Genomic DNA, 10508 nt, shown 5'->3' with positions numbered 1-10508 from the left:
CTCTTTCTCAAATGGCAAAAATGTTTGTGTGACAATACAGAACAAACAAATTGTTTTTTCATTTTATTTGTTCATGGGACATGGGCATCACAGGCTGGGCCAGCATTTACTGCTCATCCTTCAGGGTGGCTAAGAGTCAACCACATTGTTGTGGGTCTGGACTCACATATAGGTAGGTCTGACCAGGTAGGGGCGACAGATCGCCCTCCCTAAAGGACATTAATGAACTAGATAGGTTTTTGCAACAAAAACAATTATCATTACACTTATGATTCCAGGCTTTAATTGAATTCAAATTTCACCATCTTTCATGGTGGGATTTGAAACCAGATCCCCAGAGCATTACCCCAGGTCATCTGAATTAGCTGCCAAATGATAATGCCACTACACCACTGTCCCCCCCTTAAGCTATTTATGAATGACTTCACTATGAGATTGCTTTCAAGCAATGGCCATTTCCAGAATGTGTTGTGCAGCGTCACCCCAAATTTTTATGGGCACAGAGAGGGGATCCACATTGAGACTGATGTTGGGAGGATGACAGAGGAATCACATTTTGTAGCACCTCTGACAACACAGCTGATTGCCAGGAATTTTTGAGACTATATGTTTGAACAAATAAATGAGTCCTCTGATTTGAGAAGCCAAGAGTTCCTGATCCCAGCTAAGTTGTTCAGAAACCACACAGTGACACGTGGAAGCAAAGTACTATGAGACGTTGGAGGGATACATATGCTGCATATTACTTCCAAGAGAATAGGTGTAGGATATGACTGGGATCATAGTGCAGGGCTGTCAGGAAGGTATAGAAAGAGATTACAGAGGAACAAAAATGGTAAGTGTATAGAAGTGTCTTTTTTACTGTGAGGGCAAAAAGGTCGAATAATAAACCAACCTCCTAGAGATTGCCTGTACTCAGCATCAGTTGTTCTCACAGGTGACTCCAAAAATATCTGGGTTAGATTGATTGGCCATGCTAAAATTGCAGTTGGTGCAGGTTTGATGGGCTGAATGGCCTCCTTCTGCACTGCAGGGATTCTCTGATTATCATAGAGCCCCTACAGTACAGAAGGCAGCCATCCAGCCCATCAACTCTGTAATGATCACAATCTCACCTAGGCCCTATTCCCGCAACTCCACACATTTACCCTGCTAATCCCCGTGACACAAGGGGGCAATTTAGCATGAACAATCAACCTAACCTGCACATGTTTGGATTGTGGGAGGAAACTGGAGGAAACTCATGCAGACACAGGGAGAATGTACAAACTCCACACCGACAGTGACCCAAGGTCGGAATTGAACCTGGCACTGTGAGGCGGCAGTGCTAATCACTGTGCCACTGTGCTGCCACATGTCTTTGTCAGGGACTTTGCACAGCAGCAGAGAGAAGCCAAGGGAGGTGGAATAAAACAAAAGCAAATTAAGGTTAACATTTAATGTTATAACTAAATGGTATAATCTACCTCCAGCCATTTCAGAATCAGTGTTGGAATGTTTTACAACACCCTCAATTCATTCTAAACTGTTTGAAACAGAAATTCCCCATATTGGGTAGAAGCTGGGAGTGCAAAGAGATCACACATGCAGAACAGTACTAGCTGAAATAGATGCTCAGGGCTAGGGTGCATTATTGGATATGAAGGCCAAAACATGGATCGCAGAACTAATGGATTGATATTAAACATTATACGACAATGTTGGAGCAAGTGGAGATATTAAAAGTTTAAATATGGGGAATTCAGCCCAGTGCACACACAGCCTTTGCCTTTTGCACAGTGGCAGAAACTGAGGCATCCAAATGTTCTGTCAGAAGTGGTGGATTTCATTAACACATTTTGAATTCATTGCTGCTGCATAGGTTTGTCAGGGAAACCTGGCAGTGCAATATAAGTGGAACTTGCTGGCTCCTTTTGCACACTTCTTTTGGGCCAAAAGGTGCATGAATACTTACCCCAGGCCTCTCATGAAAGCCTTCTGCTCTACCACTGGCGTTCGTGGTTTCTTTCTCCACCATGCTGTATTTACCCCTCAATGGCTGAATTCTCCCTGGACCCTCCAGCATCTAGTTGAATGGTTGTGCAACCTTGATGGGTCAAATGGCCTACAGCTGCTCCTATTTTCTATGTTCCCATGGTTGCCAGGGACCTTTTGCTGGTTTCCCCTCCCCCAGCCACCGGTTAGACTCTCAATTTGACCTCTGCTGGTTGGGAACCCAGAACAGGAAATTGACAGAGGTCCTGCTATTAAGTTGGGCAGGACCTGTAATTTCTTGGCTTGGTGGATTCTTCAACCTCCTCAGATTCTTGTGAATATTGGAGCCAATGAGTCTATTTAAGACAGTCAGGACTTCTGTGTACAGAACTGGTTACTGCTCAACGGTAATAATAACTAAGCATCTGAGGCCGTGCAGGAAAGAACATTTAAAACTGATAATGAGTGTAAACAAATGCAAAATATTACAGATACTAGAAATTGGAAAACAGAAAATGCTGAAAACACATAGTCAGCTTAACTGGAATGGAGTGCCCAGGGAGCTACTCAAAGCTGATAACATGGATACATGATGTGGGAATGCCGGCGTTGGACTGGCGTAAACACAGTAGAAAGTCTGACAACACCAGGTTTAAGTCCAACCGATTTATTTGATAATACTCACAAGCTTTCGAGGGGACTGCCTCTTCGTCAGGTGAATGGAGAGTTCTGGCCTCAGACAGAGCATATAAAGCACAGACAGTTTAGAGATTACTGATTAAAATGCGAATCCTTACACCTAACCTGCTGTTCAAGACCTGAAGTGGCTGACAATGTGAGTGGAAGGAGCACTGATCACAGGTTACAGAGATGTGTATTGTCTCCAGACAGTACAGTAAGTGAGGTTTTGCAAACCCAGGCAAGTCACGGTCACGGTCTCAACAGGGATCTTGGGTTCATGTCGCACTATCTGTAACCCCCGTGACTTGCCTGGGTTTGCAAAACCTCACTTACTGTACTGTCTGGAGACAATACACATCTCTGTAACCTGTGATCAGTGCTCCTTCCACTCACATTGTCAGCCACTTCAGGTCTTGAACAGCAGGTTAGGTGTAAGGATTCGCATTTTAATCAGTAATCTCTAAACTGTCTGTGCTTTATATGCTCTGTCTGAGGCCAGAACTCTCCATTCACCTGACGAAGAGGCAGTCCCCTCGAAAGCTTGTATTATCAAATAAATCGGTTGGACTTAAACCTGGTGTTGTCAGACTTTTAACATGGATACATGTCAGGGAGAATTGGATTGATCTTTAAGAGGGTTAGTGATTGACTTTTTAGGACTGGTCAGATGAACGTTAGTCCCTTCCTATTTATTATCTTACTTTCTTAATACTGACCTTTCTCTTGTGCAATATCTCTAATTTCTATTGGCATAAAATCAGCTATTAGCTGAGCACTGATGGGTTGGGTGTGGGCAGGGATGGTCAAACATCTCAGTCTTGTTTGAGGAATACCTCTCAGCTGATAAACTAAATAATGAACAGACCACCTTGACAAAACAAGGTAACGTTGGTAAAACCTCTGGTTTATTCTCTACATTTTACCTTCAGAGCCTTGACCCTGGGAACCTCCAGCAAAATGAAACGAGAGATGAGAAAACGTACCTTAGACAGACTTGAAAATACTTAACTCCTGCATGTTGTCTTATTCCTGATGTGTCTGGAAAGGAGAACCAGGGCCTTCAAGACCAATGATAATCCTCCCACCCCCTCCCCATTCCTCTCTTCTTCTCCATCATTACTAATGACAAGAGCTGAACTTGATTTCCTTAGAGTAGCGAAGGTAAGGGGGGGTTTACAGAGCTGCTCAAAATCATGAAAAGTTTTCATAATTAAGGAGAAAGTGCACTGGCGGATCAATATGTGGAGATGCTGATGTTGGATTGGGATAAACACAGTAAGAAGTCTCACAACAGCAGGTTAAAGTGGACTTTAACCTGGTGTTGTGAGACTTCTTACTGAATGGATTGGTAACCGGAGGAAACAAATTTAAGGTATATGGCAGAAGGACCAGAGGGGAGATGAGGAGGTATTACATTCTGCACATTGCCTGACCGGTTGGTGGAAGCAGATTTGATAGAAACTTTGGAAATTAGATAAACGTTTGAAAAGGTAAAACTTTGCAGGGCTATGGTGAAAGGCAGGAGAGGGGGACTACAGAAACTGGATAGCTCTTTTAAAGCACGGTGGCACAGTGATTAACACTGTTGCCTCACAGCATCAGGGACACAGGTTCGATCCCTGGCTTGGGTGACTGTGTGGAGTTTGCATGTTCTCCCTGCGTCTCGTGAGTTTGCTCTGAGTGCTCTAGTTTCCTCCCACAGTCCAAAAGATGTGCTGGATAGGTGTAATGGCCATGTTAAATTCTCCCTCAGTGTACCCGAACAGGTACTGGAGTGAGGCGACTAGGGGATTTTAGCAGTAACTTCATTACAGTGTTAATGTAATCCTACTTGTGACAATAATAAATAAGCATAAATTTAAACTAAAGAGCTGGCACATGCATAATAGGCTGAATAGCTTCCTTCTGCACTGTGTGATTCTGTGAATGTTTGAGCTGAGATCAGCTTGTTTGGCACAGGCAATGGAGGGCAGTACGTGGAGAGAAACAGTCCATCTAGATTTCTCTGAACAAGTTACACCCTGTCTTCTTGATTCAGCTCAGTGCCAGAATTCTGCATTTCTCTCATGGTTTAATTCATTATTCATTAACTGCAGCCAAATAGCCTGACCTTTTGGGCCACTTCATATTAGTCACTGCGTGAACTGTAGTTTTCGTGGGTACGTTTGTCGTTGCCCATTTAGAAAAAAAATTTTGTTATATTTGACTGCGACACTTGTTTTGAAAAAAAATGGGTTACAGTGTCAGGGATGGACTTTATCAGACTAGGGCAGTGGGGAGGGTGGGGGCTAAACCGTTGCCATCTGTTAATCCAAGTCTCACTGGCTCCACTGTGCTGTCTAGTGTCTCTGGCCTTTTCATGGTCTCGTCTGATAAGGACAGTTGGCACCCAGAAGTCGACAAGTCTGGGGTGAAAAGGTCACAGAACGCTGAACTGCTTTTGTGAAGGGCCAGCAGAAATGCTCAGTGCCTCTGAACAGCAGACATTCATTCAGCTGCCGGAAAAAATAATGGACCATCTGGCCATTAATGTAAAAACACTTTCAGCTATATTTCAGTAAGAGGGACACCGAAGGTTCACAAAACATTGAAAGAATATTGGATTACTGCTTTTGTTTTGAATGAAACAGCAGTTGTTGCAGTTTCAGAACCAAGTGTAGTCTGCCCCAGGCTCACACCGTCACAAGACAGAAGCTTGCTTCTGCTCATTTCAAAGACAATTACGAATACCGTCTGCAACTTTTGGGGAATTTGTTCACAATCCATGCTCTTTAAAACAAATTTCAAAGTTTATTAGTGTCACAAGTACGCTTATATTAACACTGCAATGAAGTTACTGTGAAAATTCCCTAGTTGCCACACTCAGGCACCTGTTCAGGTATGTTGAGAGAGAATTTAGCACAGCCAGTGCACCTAACCAGCACATCTTTCGGACTATGGGGTGGAACCAGAGCACCTGAAGGAAACCCACACAGACACAGGCAGAACATGCAAACTCCGCACAGACAGTGATCCAGGTTGGGAATTGAGCCCGGGTCCCTGGCGTTGTGAGGCAGCAGGGCACACCAATATATGGAATTATACTTCAATATATTATGAGCACCAGGAATTCTAAGATTTTTAAGTTAAATGCTGGTTATATTAAAGCAGGTCAACTAAAATCAGAGAAAGATGGATTCAGAGCTGTTCTGACAACTAGTTAACCCCAAAGTTAACTTTCCAATTCCCTGCTCTGCACTTTCACAAGTCACTATTATTCTGGTAAGATTTAAGGCAATGGTATCCAGCACCCAGCCTGCCTCCCCATCACCTTACCTTGGTTTCAGGAAAATGCTAATAGGAGATGTGGCAAGCCCAACACAAGCACAAGGACCATGTTGAGACAACAGGAATGACAGGAGGAAAGATATCCTACATTGATAGCTGTAGCAAAAAGATAGCTCTATGGACTTGCATTGAACTTCTCAACAAGGTTCCGGAGAAGTGTTCAGTTTGTATTCAGGGATGAAGGTAACATTATTGGCATTGTTGCTGGCTGCGCCAACATTTATTACCCATCGCTAATTTTCCTTGAACAAAGGGTCAACCACATCGCTGTGGTGGTTTGAAGTCACACGTAGGCCTGAGCAGGTAAGGACAGCAGATTACCTTCTCTAAAGGACAGATGGGTTTTTATGACAATTGACGATGGTTTCATGGTCACCATTTGACATCAAACTCAGATTTTTATTGAATTCAATTCGGCTATGGTGAGATTTGAACACAGAGCCCTAGAGCATTATCTTGGGTTTCTGGATTACTAGTCCAGTGACAATACAATTATGCCCCCACCTTCCCTAGATATAGGTATTATTGGTTTTTGGAGTGACGTGTAGGTAGCAGCTGCAGAGTCTGCATCACAGATTGTGACTTCAGAAGAAATCTTAGTGAGCAACATTGGTTTAAGTGGGCACCACCTTTCCTCACTCCTGAAGATATAGGGAGAAAGACCTCTGATCCCTTTACACACATGTAAACTAAAGGCATTTCTATCTCCAAAGGTTAAATTTGTTTTTTGCTGAAATCTATTGCAGCGTTGTGAACATGGCAGCAACTTTTCTACCTGAAATAATTTTTTGAAAAATGCCACAAGTTCATCAGCATAAATGACAATTTAATGATTTTAGTGCAGACCCCTCATTAGTCATAAACCCCTACAGTACAGAAGGACACCATTTGGCCCATCGAGTCTGCACTGACCACAATCCCACCCAGGCCCTATCCCCATAACTCCATGTATTTACCTTGCTAATCCCCCTGACACTAAAGACCAGATTTTACCATTGCATTGCGAAACATGATAAAGTCGGATGTGAGGCCATGTTGTTTTGAATGAAAAAGCAGTCGTTGCAGTTTCAGGACCAAGTGTACACATCTTTGATCACTAAGGGGCAATTTAGCATGACCAATCCACCTGACCTGCACATTTTTGGACTGTGGGAGGAAACCGGAAAAACTCACACAGACAGGAGAAGAACGTGCAAACTTCACACAGTCACCCAAGGCCAGAATTGAACCTGGATCCCTGGTGCTGTGAGGCAGCAGTGCTAACCACTGCACTGTGCCACCCCCACTAATCTTGTGCACACTACCTTGTGACTATGCCCTGTCCAACATACAGCCTTGGACTGGAAGAGGTTTTAATTCCCTGACCCCCCCCCCACCTACACACCTGAGACTGGTCAAGGAACAGGGGCAGAGCCTGGTAATATCTGCCCCTTAAATCCAAAGATTGAATTGGTACAGCAGTGTAGGTATGAGGGGAGGTGGCTGCCTGCATTTACTTTCCTGGAATAAGCTAAACAACACATTTATAGAATTGCGTTACTTTGAATCCATGGTTCTGTTGCTTTCCCAAAAGCATTATTTATTTAGACACAAGAGGTCAGATTCACACACCCTGAAGCTGGCACAGACAGGCAGTGACAGGACTTTCACTTTTATTAGCTGCCAGATTTTCCTCGCCTCCACTTGCTGCACCAGAGAAGTGCCGGGCCCCTCTGGTTAAATTCCAATACAAGGTTCAATTTTAAAAGCAGGTAGTGCCTGTTTTGAACCTTGCCGTCCTCTCTGATTCTCCTTTCCCTGACCAAAATGCAGTACTGGGGGGTTGTGTGTGTGTGTGTGTGTGTGTGTGTGTGGGGGGGGGGGGGGTAGGCAGGGAGGGTGGGTGGGGCGGGGGAGAGACACACTTCCCGTGGGAAAGTTCCCAGGGTGGATTTATAGGTCACTGTACATCAGACAGCCCCCAAACCTCATCCAGTTGATAAGGTGGGTGGTGGGATTCCACAGGAAGGGCACATTGCCATGGTAACACACACCAGCTCGGTTCAATGTTTGTAGCCGTGCTTCATCTGTCAGAGGAAGGTCACTGGCCACTAATGCAGCTGATAAAGAATAAAAATAGTTAATCAACTTGCTTGTTGGGCCCATTCCCTGAAGGTACTGCTGTATGGCGTGAATCGGAGGCTAGAGTTTGATAAACTTTGCTTTGCTTTCTAACTGGGTATCAAAAAGCTTGAGACAGATGTCCCTAACCAAAGGTCATGATTTAAACTAAATGTCATTAGGAACTCAGCACTGAGAAATGGATAAGAAATAGAATAAAGGGGTGGAAGCAATGGCTAGATGTTGTCAGAATTATTTTGTTGATGGACTGGGGGAAGAACGAAGAGAAATCTGGAATTGTCAGTCTTAAATATTTCTCTAATGATTTGCATTCAGATGCTTACTGCAAATTGATTAAATTTCCAAATGATGCCATTTGTTTGGGGAAGGGGTGGGCTAGAGAGTGGAAAAGTCAAAACTAGTGTGATACATCGCCATCTATAAAAGGAGTTAGATGCAATATGCAAAGAGACAGACTGAACTGTGAAGTATTGTGTTAAAAGGCAAAAAGAAACAAATGCTATAAGTCTGCCGTGCATTGCTCAGATCGAAGTTCTAAAGGATCTAGGTGTGTAAATAGATTTGGTGCAAAATGAATTCAAGTACTTTCCAGCAGCAATCAACAAAATAGACTGAACAATACAGAATAAACTGAGGAATATCATGATAAAACTATAAGACCGTGATCAGGTTGTAGGGTGAATCCTGGGACATAAAGGAGGCATTCAAATTGAAGCATCTTCCCCAGGGAAAACCAGAATGATCGCTGCACCAGTGCACTGAGTTACAGGCAAAGCAGCAGGTTTATGGTGAACAAATACATAGGGCGGGATTTTACAGCCTCGCTTGTCCCAAAACCGTAAAATGTTGCCTGAGGTCAGTGAATCTTTACATGATGTGCCCTTTGCCTGCTCCGATTCCTGTAGCAGATGGGATGGTAAAGTTTTGGCTTTAATTACCTCCTTCCGCACTGTAGGGATTGTATGGAATTTGGGCTGGTGTTTTGTGGAATTCATTCTGCAGTTCTGTCTCTTTTCCACAATTATCGGGATGCTGAGATTAACTGCAAAAGTTCACCGCAATTGGATAAAATTATGAGAATTCATGGTCTGTTGAAACTCCATATTGCCCCCACTTAATGGGCGAGGGTGTGCTTCCTAAATTCCCCATTTTAATGCCACTGTTCCATCGGCAGATGAGATTCCCATCAGATTCCAGCAGGATACTTGTCAATAAATGGTGGGGGTGATTTCCCCTTCTCTCCGTGACGTGTTTGTCAGTAGCCAGGTGCCGCTTGCTGATGGTGGATTTTATGGTCCCACTGTTGCCAATGAGGTTTCCCATTGAATGCAACCCTCATCACCGGGAGGGTGTGGAATTGGCAGGACCATAAGATCCCGCCGGCATGAACAGCAGCAAGATTTCAGTGAGAGAATTCCACACATACACGTGTCAGGGGCTCTGCTGGCATTACGATCTGCATTTGAGCATTGTGTCCAATCTGACAGAAAACCAATGGGGAGGAGGTTCTTTCAGATAAATTAGAAAACTTTCATTAGTGGGGCCAGTGATGAAGGAGCAAAGAATGTCTGGGCCTTTACTGTCCCATTACCATAGCAAAATCCAGGCCAGTATATAAAAATCACTGGGTGGAATTTTACCAGAATTTATCAGAGTGTCATCCTCTAACTGAAAACCGGTGTATACCTTTCCAGAACACAGCTGAGTTTCCAGACCAGATTTTCTGGCACTCAGTGGAGCCCATTGGGTGGGTCTAGACAGAGTGGCAAGGTTGGCTTTAGAGAGATTGGGGTGCCAGCTTTAAAGGGCGCCCAGATCGGCGCTGAAAATATATTCCTCCCAATATCCTGGATACAGAGAACCCCAGACTCCCCTACAGGCACACCCTCCCCATCATTCCGGCAATATCAGGAGGCTTGCTAATCACCCCTCACCAACTGGGCAGTATCAGAGACTCTGTCTCTCCTACCCCCACCACTCCACCATCATACTAGTGTTGGAAGTTCTCTCCGCCACCCATCTCATTCTAATAGTCGTAACTTCAGCACCCATTTTAGTGTTATTGTCACTATCAGGGCAGTGCCAATGGCTCGCTTTCTCTTCCTCCCTACTGACTCCATCATTACATTCGTTAAGCAGGCTCTCTCCATCAACCCTTACCATCAGGGCAGTATCAGTGACTCCCACCCCCAGCCCCATCATCAGGGCGTCTCTTCCCACCACCACCCACCCCTCCACCATCTCTTTTCGCCTTTCCCCCGCCCCCAAACATCACACTAGTATTAGGGCAATTCCCGTCCCTCAATGATGGCAGTAATGGGGCATATTCTCCTCCCCCTTCACCCCCTGTGCCAGGGAGCAATGCATGGCCATCTCCCTCACCACACCTTCTCCTTCCCACCCCT

The sequence above is a fragment of the Carcharhinus amblyrhynchos genome, chromosome 1 (genome assembly GCF_965287045.1).
Source record: "Carcharhinus amblyrhynchos chromosome 1, sCarAmb.v2.hapA, whole genome shotgun sequence".
Classification (NCBI taxonomy): Eukaryota; Metazoa; Chordata; class Chondrichthyes; order Carcharhiniformes; family Carcharhinidae; genus Carcharhinus; species Carcharhinus amblyrhynchos.
The sequence above is the reverse complement of the archived record's forward strand: the minus strand, read 5'-3'. Positions refer to the sequence as shown.